The following is a 15,060-nucleotide window of genomic DNA, read 5'->3' on the forward strand; positions in this document are numbered from 1 at the left end:
AACTTTATAATCACATAAATGAACCAATTGTCCGGTTTTACTCAATGCAGAAATATAATGTATCTACAGTTTTGATAATGTAGCCCAAACAGTGGAGACGGCAAGTCTAACACCAATGGAAATAACCCAAGAAAGAATATGTCCGAATGTTCAATGTGTTATTTCTTCTTTCTTTTTTCTTTTTTCTTCCATTATTTTATTCTTCTTTCTTCTTCTTTTCTTTTCTTTCCTTTATCTTTTTTCTTCCCTTTTATTGTAGTTTATACACCTATTGTTGCAGGTCTAGGCCTTTTTCATCTCTTGGCCTTGCCATCTGGAGTGTCGCCTTCCCTTTGTGTTCTGCTGGCCCGGTATCCCTCCCCCCCCCAACTCCCGGGGAGACTGAACAGCACAACAATTTTTTCAATTTTGTTTGGGAGGAATTTAGTGATTTTTTCCGCTTCAACACATTCTTTCTTGATAGTCTGGACATGTGGATATGTCTAAAGAGTTGGGTCCAGTCAAGTGGACCTTGAGCATCTGTATTTACTGGCTATTGCTACGATTCAAGGTATATGTTTTCCCCTTTTTTCTTTCTCCCCCCCCCCCCCTTTTTGTTTTTTTAGATTTCTGTGCTTCTCTCCTGATGAAGCAAAATATTGTCTTCGTGAAACGCGTCGAGGTTCATCTAACACAGACTATTGATACTGTTGATGCACTGACTATGGATATGCCTAATGTTCATTGTTGATGATCATCTTTGTCGTATGTAATATTGTGTGTCTTTTAGATATGTTTTACAATAAACTTATGTGATTTTACCTATTCTTGCATGTCTCGTTAAAGTCCCTCGGGCCCTCAATTTCTTTTCTTTCTATGCAACAATATTGGGACTAAGACACGCAGGCTCTCCGCACATGTCAGGTCAAACCTTGCTTGCATGTGTTATTAAAATACTTTACAGCATATACAGTATAATAGGTATGCATATGGTGGCAGGAGACTAGTACATAGTGACCTTTGTATAGCATTCAAGGACAGTCATACTTTGTATTGATCATGGAAAACGTGGTGCTGGTTAGGGCAGCCCATAGACTGAACGATCTCTATCCATCACTGTAGCTTGTGGCTTGGTTGATCATTAGAAGATATGTGTGTGCAGTTGACACTTCTGTCCTTGTTTATGAAATGTCTTAGCTGCAGCAAGCTTTGGGAAACCTTTATTTTCATAAAAAAGCTCTGTAACAATCAGAAACACATATCTTTGCTCCCTGTGAAAACTTTCATAACCTGGCCTTTGCTTTATCATTGGACTATTGGTTGGTGAAAAGTCCAGCTGCATATCATCAACATATATCTATGGCTAAAAGCTGCTGTACATGAATTCTGCATTAATCTATATGGTGTTGTGTTATTTATTTATTTATTTTTTCAGGAAAGAGGCCCTTTAGGTTATGATAAAAATCGAAACTAAAAATGTCAGATATGTAGCCCCAGTCCCTTTGACATCTATGAAAAGAGATAAATCGTTCCACTAATCCATGGGCTATGTCACTGAGAGCTCTAATTCTTCCCAGTCAGTAAGTCTAACTTAAAAAAATAAACTAGACCCAGTTTTCTAACTTAAACACGTTAATAAAAAAAATCAAAAGTTGGATGAGCTGGAATATAAAAGCTGACAACAATAAGATTACTGATATCAGCAGCTCCAATACTATAAGCCTGTATTTGCCAGATTTACCCAATCCTAGTGCATTTTATAAGCCAGCCTTTTTTAACCAAGGTGCCCAAGCACCCTTGAGGCTTCTTCAGGGGTGCCTTGGCAAAATGCCTACAAATTGTTCAAAAGTTCAATACAAGCCAGCAGGTGCATGAAGCCTGCCTTTTAGTTACACAAAGCCACATGTTTCCATTATGTGCCATTAAGACTTTCTAGATACTGGCATCCTAACAACCAATGATATCATCAGTTAATAAAGAGGTTGTCTGTTGCCGCCACAGCATACTTGTTTGACCCTCCTCTGCCTCTCTCCCTCAGCACTGGGGTCACATTAGCTGACTGACGAAAAGAAATTGAGAGCGAAGAGAAACATTGGAATACTAGTCAGTACCAGTGTACAAAGGTGTATTTGCTTTAGAAGAAAAAAATCACCTTTAACGTTGGGTGTGGATGTTGTTGCACTGTGTAAAACTATTCGAATATTTTTTTACATTTTAGAATGGGATGCCTTGAGACTGTCCATAAATTTCAAGGGTGCCTTGAGATTGTCTACAATTTTAAGAGGGCCTTGACTGAAAATAGGTCAAGAAACACTGTTCTAATCAATGCAATTCTTCTACATTAAGCACTGAAGTGAACTTCACATTTAACGCATGCTTTTGTGTGTTATGTTGCAGCCAGATGTTGTGTTGCAGCCAGGCGTGTATATGTAATGCGTGCATGTAAATGATTTAGCATGCCTATTAACATTCATTAAAGCAGAACTACAATGTATCTAAGCACCACAAACCAAAAGCGCTATTTAACTAATTTTTAATATTCAAAGCAAACTCCCCCATCCGACCCTGTCTGCATGCTTTATTTTCCTGGCAAATTACTTACAAAAACACCTCCTAGCATTCCTGTCAGTGGCCATCTTGAGTAAGGGCAGATGAGTCATGTAGCATTTTCTTCCTGGATTCCATCTACCCTTAGCTCAGGCATGCAGGCAGGAAATTCTCCAAAAAAAAAATTAAAAATCAAAATTTTAAAATTTTAGGCCAATTTGTTTTCTGCTACATATTTTTGGTAAAAAAATCGCAATAAGCGTATTTTGATTGGTTTGCTCAAAAGTTATTGCGTCTACTAACTACGGGAAAGATTTATGTAATTTTTATTGTTTTTTTTTTTACTAGTAATGGGGCGATCTGCGATTTTTATCAGGACTTCGACATTGCAACGAACAGATCGGACCCCTAACTGACATTTTTGACACTTTTGGGGGGACCAGTGACATTACTACAGTAATCAGTGCTAAAAATATGCACTGTTACTGTAATAATGACACTGGCAGGGAAGGGGTTAACATTGTGGGTGATCAAGGGGTTAAATGTGAGCCTAGGGGAGTGATTCTAGCTGTGGGGGGCGTGGCTTCTGAAATGACCACAGAGACCTGTGATCCTATATAGAAGGATCACAGGGGCTCTGTGATTATTCCAGGAAAAAGAACGGTCAGCTGTGTTTACAACAGCTGACCGTCCTTTTCTCTTAGCGGGGAGCGATCGTGGGTGTCAGGTGGCAATCGGAGCGGAGTGGGGGCAGGAGCACGCCGCAGGAGAAGGTGCTCGCCCCCTAGCTGTCTGCTCACGACCGACGTAGACCTACGTCGATTTGAGCAGCAGTGCCACATTGCCGCAGTATATAGGCGGCGGCCGGTTGGGAACCGGTTATGCAATATAGCTAGCCTACCTCCCATCTCCCAGCTTGTGACTGGAGATCCAATAGTAGACTGTTGATCCCTCACCTTTACCCTCAGCTTCTTTAGCAAGGCAGTGGTTATCTTGGAGGTGTGTTTGGGGTCGTTATATGTTGGAATACTGTCCTGCGGCCCAGTATCCGAAGGGAGGGGATCATGCTCTGCTTCAGTATATCACAGTACAGTCCCTCAGTGAACTGTAGCTCCCCAGTGCCAGCAGCACTCATGCAGCCTCAGACCATGACACTCCCACCACCATGCTTGACTGTAGGCAAGACACACTTGTTTTTGTACTCCTCACCTGGTTGCCGTCACACACGCTTGAAACTATCTGAACCAAATAGGTTTATCTTGATCTCATCAGACCACAGGACATGGTTCCAGGGATCCATGTCCTTAGTCTGCTTGTCTTCAGCAAATTGTTTGTGGGCTTTCTTGTGCATCATCTTTAGAAGAGGCTTCCTTCTGGGACGACAGCCATGCAGACTAATTTGATGCAGTATAAAACAGAGAAAAACAACTGCGCTAATCTAACCAAAATAAAGAATAAAATGTAAAGCAGCGACTTCAAGTGTGACCAACACCCCAAAAACTGTTTTTGGGTTGTTGTTGTTGTTAATTTGATGCAGTGTGCGGCATATTGGTCTGAGCACTGACAGGCTGACCACCACCCCTTCAACCTCTGCAGCAATTCTGGCAGCACTCATACATCTATTTCCCAAAGACAATCTCTGGATATGACGCTGAGCATGTGCACTCAACTATGGTCGACCATGGCAAGCCTGTTCTGAGTGGAACCTGTCCTGTTAAACCGCTGTATGGTCTTGGCCACCATGCTGCAGTTCAGTTTAAGGGTCTTGCCAATCTTCTTATAGCCTAGGATATCTTTATGTAGAGCAACAATTATTTTTTCAGATCTTCAGAAAGTTCTTTGCCATTAGGTGCCATGTTGCACTTCCAGTGACCAGTCTGAGAGAGTGAGAGCAATAACACCAAATTTATCACATCTGCTCCCCATTTACACCTGAGACCTTGTAATGCTAACGAGTCACATGACACAGAGGAGGGAAAATGGCTAACTGGTCCCAATTTGGACATATTCACTTAGGGGTGTACTCAATTTTGTTGCCAGCAGTTTAGACATTAATTGCTGTGTGTTGAGTTATTTTGAGGGGACAGCAAATTTACATTGTTATACAACCTGTACACTCACTACTTTACATTGTACCAAAGTGTAATTTCTTCGGTGTTGTCACATGAAAAGATATAATAAAATATTTACAAAAATGTGAGGGGTGTACTCACTTTTGTGAGATACTGTACATACACTTTAAATTTTGGCACAGTAGAAGTCTATAGCTTAGCTCAATGCAGAAGAATGAAAAGTAGCCAGCTGGTAATTCACTGCCCAGTATTCTCGGAAAGGACAGCAGAGGTAAGTGTAATTAATTCATTACGTTCAGGGCATTTTTTCAGTGGGAACGCGGAGTAACGCAGTTCCGGCACCTCCAATGGAGGGGGATCTATTTTTGCATGGCAATCTATTGTTGCTGGTGGAGGATCTTTTGATACTGAGGGTTAATTTTTGCTAGAAGGGATCTACTGTTTAGGGAGGGGTCCACTGTTCCTGGCTGCTAGAGAGTCTATTGATGCTGGCTGCTGGGAGATCTTTGGCTGCTGCTGGGGGGGGTCTATTGCTGCTGGGGGGGGGGGGGTCTATTGCTGCTGGCTGTGGGGGATCTATTTTATTGCTTTTCTTGTTATCATAACCTAATTCTATACATTCCAATACAAAATTATACTTGGCTCTATATTCTCTAAAAGGGGCTGTACTGGAAGCTGGGTAGGGGGTGGAACCAATGGTCAGTGCTCGGAGGTTGGCAGGGGTGGAACCAAGGGTTAGTGCTCGGAGGTGGGTAGGGGGCAGAGACACAAAGTAACTTAGAAGGGGGAGTTCCTGCACCTATTCTCTGAGAAAAAAAAGTCCTGATTACGTTTACCTCCCACACTCCTTTCCAAAGATAATTCCTGGAGTTCCTTCACTGAATTTAAAGCTCCACCCAAAAGGGAAAGCGCCGCTTGTCTGCCTCCTCCTCCCCTTCGCTGCCACATTTGGCACCTTTTGGGGGGAGGGGGCAGGGACCTGGTGTTGGCAGGTACCCGCTCCCACTTCCGGTTGAGTTCGCTGTGGCAAACGCAGCTGGAAGTTCAGCCCCTCTTCTTTCCCCCCAAAACCAGCCCATTCATAGAGTGCAGCGCACTTCGCGCATGCGCAGTAGGGAACCGGCTGTGAAGCCACAAGGCCAGTTTCCCTTAGTGGAGATAGGGTGGCAGCACCCAATAGCCGATTGAAAAATCGGCTCGGGTAAGGACACCACTGGATCTCTGGACAGGTAATTCTTATATTACTAGTCAGCAGCTACAGTATTTGTAGCTGCTGACTTCTTTTTTTTTTCTGAAGGAGCTCTGCTTTAAGAGAACTGAGTAGCTCACAACCAGGTAAATGAGCCCCATAAATGTGAAAACACACCGCTAACTATAAAAAGTTATTTTTTGGTTCTTTGCAAAGCATTTGTTACCAGTTGTTTCTAAATGCTTGTGTAAATGAGGCATACAAGTGAATGAAACCAACCATAACATAACACTCTGTTAGTAACATCAAGACATAACTGAGAAACAATTGTGTTTAGGTGGATGGTAGTTGTCAGAGAAAGTCACGGTGGACTAATTTTGCCTTTAAGTTGTGTGATTTATCTGTCTTTGTGATGTTGTTGGTTTTCTTCCAAATCTAACTTTCCATTAGGGACAAAGCAAAGTTGAGTTTTACGGAAAAAGATGGTGACCACAGATAACAATGATCCCTTGGTTACTGAAGCGTTTACATGTGTTATAAATGCCGTTAGCTCCCTCTACCTATGCCTATTGAGTACTACATTTAACAAATGCAGCAATATTGATCCCCTAATTTCCTCATTTCTATTATTTTGTTTGGAAGTGAAAGTTGCAATGTATACAATTAAATTGCAAAAAAAAAAAAAATCAAGAAATACTGTATGGTAATTTGATTTATTGGCAAGCAATAGCCACAAAAGTATACTAATATAACACATACAATTTTATTGTCTCTCATGTGTGCAAACGTTAGACTTTTTTCAAAGACATTAAAAACCATGATTATCCCCACAACTAGGTATGCTTATTATTTTAGGAATATACAGCAGCCCATTCTAATAAAAGGAATCTTGTTTTACTGTACAAAGTAATAATTTTTTTAAGTATAATTATATGCCACCAAATCAAAGGTTATTGTGAATGAATAGGTCACTTAATAGTCATTCAATTCATATGGTAAAGTACACTGCCAGAAAGCCCATTAGGAAGCAGGATCTGCATCAGTAATGAGCAAATATGGCTGCCCCATGTACTTTATGTTTATATGAACGTGTATGAACTTTACAAAAAAGCAAAGTTGTTTAAAGCATTAAAGTGTATGTTAACCATAGCTCTCAACTGTCCCTGATTTTGAGGGGCTGTCCCTGATTTCGAGGGGCTATCCCTGATTTCGAGGGGCTATCCCTGATTTAGAACAAAGTCCCTCTGTCCCTCTTTCCTCCTCATTTGTCCCTCATTTTGGTCTGATCGATATACAGTAGTTGTATATACAATTCACTATTTATCTTTACGTGTTTCCCAGTGCTAAACCATTCATCCAATTTCTACATTGCTGCATTTGAAAATTCCAAAAGCCAATATAAAGGAATAGTAGTAGTTAAAAAAAAGCACTTGTGGGTGTAACCAATCTTTTTTTTTTTTTGTACAATTCTCCTTTAAGGGGGCTTGGCAGGGGGTTTGTCCTATGCCTACATACTTTTGCTAATAGGTGTCTCTCATTCCCATCTTGGAAAGTTGGGAGGTACAGTATGTGTTAACCTAAAAAAAAAAAACCTTTGTACTTGTAAAGCACTGGATAGTACTTCATGTGTACTCATTCCTCCACAAGCGCTTGGATAGTCAGTTAGTGATGATGCAGGAGGACGCCATTTTGGTTGATTTTAGCAACAAAATAATGGTATAATCTTAAGAAAGGTTATACCATTGAAATTGTTGAGTTAATAAGTTCATTACAATTTAGATTTTTAAAACAAAGGTGCAGTTGTCCTTTAACCATATTGCTGCTACCACTACAATGGCAGTGCTCTAGCAGCAAGGTTTATTTGAATCTTTTACACCTGCCGGCCCTCGAGTAGAAGTAACTTTACAGCTGCCTGATTGCTTTGACACTGCTGGGAATGTGTCACCCCCCCTTACTTTCCCACCTCCCTACCCTCACCATCATGTGTCCCGCCTGAGACCTCAATAGCAGGTGTCAGGATGGAGGGCAGCAAGACATCTGCTGGCATAGCAGCAGAGGAATATTTTAACATGCACATGTGCTTGTAGTTAGTGGTGCAGTGTCAACACCAGTAACAGTGAGTGTTATGCTGGCCATACGCAGTTAGAAAATCATTTGATAAAAATACAATCAGCTGATCTGTTCTTAGAGAACAAGGTCTTCAAAGTTGGCTTTAGGGTCTCTATTCATATGTCCTGTCTAGTTGGCAATAATCTGATAAATGGACATAGCAGCAATACCTAGCTGCAACGCAGGACCCACAAGGGCAAAGAAGGCATTTAAGAGCGCTTCCAGAGGCCTAATAATAGAATCCTTAAATTGAAAGAGGGAACACCCTCAATAGGAACTGTATGGTGTTTATTGAGAACTGAAATCTCAGGATCCACTACTGGAATAGCTCAGTTCCTCTTAAATTATTTTTCAATAAGATAAATCTCAACAAAAAGTGCATACCCTCTCAGGATTGGGCAAGTCATCATAGAGTGCACAGTCAATCTGTGCGTTGATTGTAAAAATCTTTCTTAACTTAGCCTGCTTTTAAGTGTCCATAGGGACTAGTTTAGGCTGTGGTGAGTCAGGTGCTGCTATGCAAAGACCAGTGCACACCATGTGTAAGAAAAGGCCAGTACATATAAGAACAAGAAGACTTATGCATGCCCATGCTAATAATCTTGAGCAAAGACTCACTGCAAGTCATGTATTAGAATGCATGCTTGGCACTGGCATTGGTTCCCAATGGCCTATTTAAGCTGGATTGTGACATGGACAGATTTCTGAGGGCTGCAGCTATTTCCTGCTTTACCTGTGCCTTGACTTGCTACATCTACCTTCCCCTGCATGACCTGGCTTGCCCATGACCTGTCTTTGGCTTCCTGCCTTCCTGTTGTGACCTTGGCTCGTACCCTGACTCCACTTCTGCCTTGCGTTCCTGTACCTCGCTGCCTAGCTCTGAACTGATCCCAGCTTATATCCTGACTCTGCCTGATGTTCTTGTACCTTGCTACCTGCCTGTTAATGACCTTTTGGCTTGTGTCCTGGCTTTGCTCCTGTCTGCTGATTGAGTGTCATCATGTTCCGGTCTAGTGATCTACGGTTATCTGTATCTTGCAACCAACAGCTGGCACTGCCTGCTGCATCAACCCTTGTGCCACTCTGTGTCCTCACAAGTCCTGTCACTACTATCAGGGGTGTTGAACAAGAGGTGCAAGAGAAGTTCTCTTTCCAGCTCGATCGCCAAGAGTTTACCATAGTGCAGAGCATTTGGGTAAAGCCACAGCTTGTACCTCATGTAGCACCATCTTAGGTAGTTAGTAGTGAGAGAGTATAGTTTTTGGCTCTGTCTGTCTATCAGAGGAGCAGCAGGCAAATCTATATTGCTTTGTGCCTACCAGAGAGCAGGATCTGTGAGTTAGGTCTGCTCAGTGTGCTCAGTATGTGATTCATTGGTTCTAGAGAGTGTTTCACACTGGTCCAATAGGGAGGCATGTTGGAGAGTGGGAGAAAACCTGACCAATGGGTACATAGGCTTTGATACATTCCTGGTGATTGGCAGGGACTGGCTGTTTCGGTGCATTCTGGGATACTGTATAAAAGCCAGGAGCAGATGTGCTGTGGGGTCTTTGGCTGGTAAGCAGAGTCCCAGGGGGAGGGTGGCAGCTGCCTCCCCCTCTGTAGCAGTGGCACGTAACATCAGGGGGTCGCCCTGAGGGCCAGAGGAACAGAGCTGAACCCAGAGGTCCAGGAAAGCTGACTGAGGGGGAGACACTGGAGACCCTAGAAAAACAGTATCGTGAGTACAGGGGATTGTGTTAAGGGGCCTGACCTGAGGGGGGCCACCCTGGAGTAGGATAGTCAGTGGACAGGTGTCAGTGGTCGAGAAAGAGGATGCTAGGAGAGTGTTCTGAAGAGAATTTAGTTCATCGAGTCATCTGGATAGAGACTTAACCCCAAATTCACCTAAGTGGCAGGGTGAATCAACAGCCTGGCTGTAAAGAGAATTCGAAGTCCTCCATCTTGGTGAATAGTTAATTTGGAGTATCCCACTACTCCCTTCTCCCGTCCCTATTTAAAATAAAACACCAAAAACAACTACATACCCCTGGACTGATCACTGACTGAGCCAAGAAGTAAAGTGTTAAATTGTGAATGCCAGTATTGCTAACGGTAACCCAGTGGGACCTGAAAGTGTAATATCCAGCAGTCCTCAAGTGGGCACTCATAAAATGCAGGGGAAGGAATAATCCTCTGCAGCCTCTGGTGCAAAATCATGACCTTAATACTTCCCTGCACTATATTCTCAAAGAAAGTAAGTTCTGCTTCTGAATCCTGATAAGTATCAGGGGGCATAAAAGATGTATAGTGTTTCTGGACTGTGGAAATTGAAAGTTCTAGAAGTGCCAAGAGTTTCATATATAGTGGCAGAAAAATCCTGCTTTTGTCAGACAGACTGCATGTTGTATGCCTGAGTGGAGCCAGAGTCAGATAATGGTAGTGGGGTCATAACAGGACATTACTATGGGACAAGGGAACAGAAACCCTGAATGGGTGCTAGAGGTTCTTGTAGGCCAACTGCAGAATGCATGCAATTATGATTTTTTTTCTCCCATCTCCCTTGCATCTGATCTGCTATTGCTAAGTGTGGGGATCCCCAGTGGGGTACTTACAGAATAGAGTGGACTGGATGGGTTTTTGCTTGTTCAGATATAGGAGCTGATATAACAAGATGGCAGAAGGACTGGAGCAACATGGCGTGTGCATTTTCAGCAGAGAAGGTAGCAGGAAGGTACCATCCAGAAGGCATGATGGAGCTACCTCAACCTTCTTGGACTTGACAGGAGAAGAAAAAAATGCCAAGTTTACATCACTTGTGCTGCAGAATGTTAGAGACACAAATGCTGTGGATACCATTAAGTGATTGTAATGGAACAGGACCCTGACTGGGTACCTCCGTTGAAAGATGCTCCTAGTGCTTCCCGAGGGCTCCAAGCACTCCACCAGACACCGTAACCACTTCAGACCCCACAAACCGCCGCAGCTTGGTTAGGGTCTCGCTGTCTCCTACCCACCCTGGACCTACGACAAGGCTCCAGGTTCCCGTGGGTGAACCTCTCTTTCCCCAGAGAGTTCAGCAGAACAAGCTCTTACACAAGCTCTTAGAAGAGCTTAGTGATTATCTAAGGGAGTATGGAAGACCAAGCAATCCCTTGTAGCATATTCCCCCAATAAGAGACAGGTCTCTACATTGAGGGTGAAGTAACTCTAGAACAACTTTATTGAACAAGAAACAGACTTATATACAGTTTTCACCCACAAGGTTACCGCCCAGCTGGACGTGACATTCACAATCCAATAGGAACAGGGTTTTACACTCCCATACAGTGTACACAATCCCTCCACTCTGGCTGATTACAGTAGCAAATGCAGATGAAAGTGTATACAGGAACTAAACTGATTATCTAGCCATCTGGACAGAACAATGTGAGGTCATTAACATTTAACAATGGAACAGACAGGTAAACTGTGATGGTGTTCACCATCACTGGAATTTAAGGACAGATGGGTGAGGGGTTGAATTGCGTCATTTTTGTCATTCTCTGCTCATGCTGCCGCTCTCGTTCCCTCTCTTGTCTTACTCGTTCTTTCTCTTGTCGCTCATCCTGCAGCTGGATGTCTCTAATGGCATTCTGTATGGCGGTCTCTGACGGGTTAGCACCATATAATGCCAACCGCTCTCGAACTCGTTGCTGAAACAAGTCTTCAACTGACCAGGGTCCTGCATCACCACCCCTCTGATCCATCTCGGCTAGCTCACTGATCAGGGTGGCCTTGTTCTTTGTCCCACTGGTCCCTCTGCGGCTCTCAAGTAAGTTTTTCAGTGTGGCTCTCCTGCATGCTGCATAGCTGGTCATTGACCGTGGTGGTTTGGAGTGTCCTGGTAACTGGATAGCAAATCCCACCACTGCCACCAATGTGACGAGACCCTTGCTCGCCCTGTCCGCTCTCCCGACACTCCTCTGTTTCTAGTCAGTCAGCTTGCAGATCGCATCGTCTGATGGTTCGGTCAACCAAGGATCCGGGATCCGAACTACAGCTATGTGCCGTTCGGAATCCATTAGAACAAAACACCAAGCAGGCTGTATGTAAGTTCAAGCAGGAAGACAATTTATTGGAAGAACACAGCACACTTTATACAGAAAGTGGAATATCCATGCAAATGAGGGCTTGAAATGAGTCAACAGGGATTGGTCAGATAGCTTTGACCAATGCAAATGAGGGCTTGAAAATGAGTCAGTAGTGATTGGTCAGATAACTTTGACCAATGCAAGGAGACAGAAGCCCCAGGGGGCAATCAATGTACACAATAGTCAGACACAGAACAATGGTTGTCTAACGAGCCCTGAATACACATTACTCTGTGTCAATACCTCCCTTAGCAGACCACAGGTGCGGTCATTAGCATTAGCCCACCTGACAATAGTTGAATGGGGAGCCACCCCAGACAGTCCGGCTCCTCAGAACTTCCTGGGATGACCATATTAGGAGAGGGCTTCCTGCTCAGAAACCTCATGGCAAAGGGAACAATTGACCTTGCTGACAAAAATGACGCAATTCAACCCCTCACCCATCTGTCCTTAAATTCCAGTGATGGTGAACACCATCACATAAACTTTAACACAATACACATTCCCTCCCAATACACAAACAATAGGGAAGTCTGCCAATGACAGTCTTTGTGTCTCTCTCACAGCCAAGCGTGGAAAACACTGTGTAAGGTGGTATTAAATCTTCATATTTCTATATGAAGATTTTGCTGACAAATATTGAAGCAATCCAAACCATTACTTATCTGTCTTTCACTCATAGTGACGGTTAGTACCGTCCGTCACAGTGATTAAGTGAATAACGCACGAATCCTCTGCCTGTAGAATCGCATAATGTGGTACACACTGAGGATTATGTGCATTAAAGCTAGGAATCTGTGTAAATACATAGGGAAACCCTGCTCTACCTTATCCATTATGCTGGACTTATTAAAGCATTAGTAAACTGCTGCATTTAAAATAAAAATCCCCTGCAAGACAATGACATATTGTGCTAGTATACATCACATACTACAACATTATAAAATACTTACCTTGGAATTAAGCCCTCCAGCAGTGCGCTCTCACTGCTTATAGGGCCTCTATCTTCACCCAATCTTCCTTCTTAGTTTGTGGGCTCCAGCAGCTGGAATGGCTGAGCCGTGATGACATCACCCCCACGCATGTATGTGGGTGTCACGGTCACAGCACAGCGCTCTGAAGGATTGGCACGAGTATGCTGTTCCTTCAGAGCGCATGCGCCAGTGACGTCACTGACTGCCAAAAGTGCGAATATCTTCCACACAGTGCATATTTAGGATACATTCATTTCACCTACAGATAAGATTTATTTTAGGTGTGATCATGTATTGGCGCCCTCTTTCTTGCAATTGATAAGTATTGATGAAATTATTTACAAAGTAATTCTAACAATCACAAGATCCATAATTACTCAATTAATTTCTGTAAAAAAAATAATATATAAAGTATAAATAAAGTGCTAAGAGCAATTTTCCAAAGTGCATATATACAATTAATGAATGTTGTACTCCACAGCATCTGCGATGAGTAATGAATTCAAAGAGTTTATAAACTTGATCTGCGGTTCTAACTTCCCCACTGACAATAAAGCAAAAAAGTTTACCTGTGCAAAGTCAATGTATCAAAAGTGCATTGTGTATCACCACCGTGCTTCAAAACGGAAGGATTGCCGCTTACCAGAAATAAAGATCCCACAAAGGGATCATATGTGCTTAATCAGGAACACAGCCAAAAGTTGATTGCCGGCCAGCCTCAGGGATTTAAAGTGAATCCAGTCTCTCATCACTCACAATGCTATAAAATGAAAAGCTTCGCAAGGCACCTGAGTGCAGACACTGAGCCGGAAGAAGCTTTATTATAGGCTTACCTGTAGGAAAAAATCAGAAAACGGACTTTACTACCACTTTAAGGGTTTTAGGCTTCGCCAGTCACAGTGGGCATACCCCCATAGGGCTCTTTGGGGTCTGGGAACTATAGAATTGGGCAATGGTCCAGGACCTGTATAGCACCCTGTATCTAGCTACCCTAAGCCCCAAGGTGAGCACCTGATGCAGGATCTAGAGTGAAGAAATGTCATCAGCACACCAAGGATTCCTCAAAAGGGACCAATGCTTTATTCACATGGTCACACAGTACATATACGGCAATGTTTCTGAGCCACTCAGGGCTCCTTCGTTAGGCAAATCCTTGGTGTGCTGATGACATTCCTTCACTCTGATTATCTACCGTTCCCAGCCAGTGGTCATTACAGCACCCAGCATTACTACAGCCATTTTCAGGAACATGTGAGTGGGGAATATTGCATTTGCTGCAGGATCCAGTGACCAAAGCAACCATTAAGATCTGGGCCCATAAAGTGGGGTCTGGGTACTGACCCCAAGGTACACACTGAGGGTATTTGTTCTGAAACCTGCTAGATAGCTCAGGGAAATACAGTGGTGATCGAAAGTTTGGGCACCCCAGGTAAAAATTTGTATTAATGTGCATAAAGAAGCCAAGGAAAGATGGAAAAATTTTCAAAAGGCATCAAATTACAGATTAGACATTCTTATAATGTGTCAACAAAAGTTAGATTTTATTTCCATCATTTACACTTTCAAAATAACAGAAAACAAAAAAAATGGCGTCTGCAAAAGTTTGGGCACCCTGCAGAGTTAATATCTTGTACTGCCCCCTTTGGCAAGTATCACAGTTTCTAAACACTTTTGTAGCCAGCCAAGAGTCTTTCAATTCTTGTTTGAGGTATCTTTGCCCATTCTTCCTTACAAAAGTCTTCCAGTTCTTTGAGATTTCTGGGCTGTCTGTCACGCACTGCTCTTTTAAGGTCTATTCATAGATTTTCAATTATGTTGAGGTCAGGAGATTGCGAAGGCCATGGCAAAACCTTCAGTTTACGCCTCTTGATGTAATCCCCCGTGGATTTCGAGGTGTGTTTAGGATCATTATCCATTTGTAGAAGCCATCCTCTCTTTAACTTCAGCTTTTTCACAGATGGCATCAAGTTACCATCCAAAATTTGCTGAAATTTTATTGAATCCATTTTTCCTTCTACTCGTGAGAAGTTCCCTGTGCCACTGGCTGCAATACAACCCCAAAGCATGATTGATCCACC

This window comes from Pelophylax lessonae (assembly GCF_965119305.1).
Source record: "Pelophylax lessonae genome assembly, chromosome: 3".
NCBI lineage: Eukaryota > Metazoa > Chordata > Amphibia > Anura > Ranidae > Pelophylax > Pelophylax lessonae.